Below are 679 nucleotides of genomic sequence, written 5' to 3' on the forward strand. Positions count from 1 at the left end.
TGTTCTGAGTATGTGTGTGTAGTTAATTGCATTTAATTTTCATGTTTAATCATTTATAGTCCTCATTTTCATGAGGGGAAAGCTGACAGCCCAAGAGGTTAAATAACCCCTGAATCAGGAGCTGCAGGTAGAATGCAGTGCACATGTTTAAACATGAATGTCAGATAAATAATGAATTATCTTTTGGTATAAGTACACTCCAAATATACCGTGGGACTTGCATATACTTAAACATGATTTAGCCAAATAAATAAAAACTTAGTTTTTAGTAGACATGCCCATATAGTGTTTGGATATGGCTTATACTAAAAAAAAAAAATGATCTGTGAGTCTAAAACGCAAATCTCAGGGTTCTGTGTTTTTCTTGCTGCTGTTGTTAAATCTTGAGATCCCCCAGCTAGTGACTGTAGGAGTGGAAGCCCCCAGTTCTCACCCCCAGACACACTGGCCCATGTCCTGCCCAGGGTGATGCTGGGGCCCGTGAGGAGCCCCCTCCCTGCAGGGTTGGCCCCGCCCCAGGGCTGTGCTGGCGGGTCTGGGGCCCAGACCCATCCCCTCACCCTGGTCCTGAGGGCGGGACTGATGCCTCCTGTACCTGGAGGGGCCCAGGACAGGAGGGGAGGGCCTGTCTGAACCCCTTGGGCAGGCTGCCTGGGAGCCCTGGGACGGAGCTGAAACA

Source organism: Bison bison, unplaced genomic scaffold, assembly GCF_000754665.1.
Source record: "Bison bison bison isolate TAMUID 2011002044 unplaced genomic scaffold, Bison_UMD1.0 scf7180017864383, whole genome shotgun sequence".
Classification (NCBI taxonomy): Eukaryota; Metazoa; Chordata; class Mammalia; order Artiodactyla; family Bovidae; genus Bison; species Bison bison.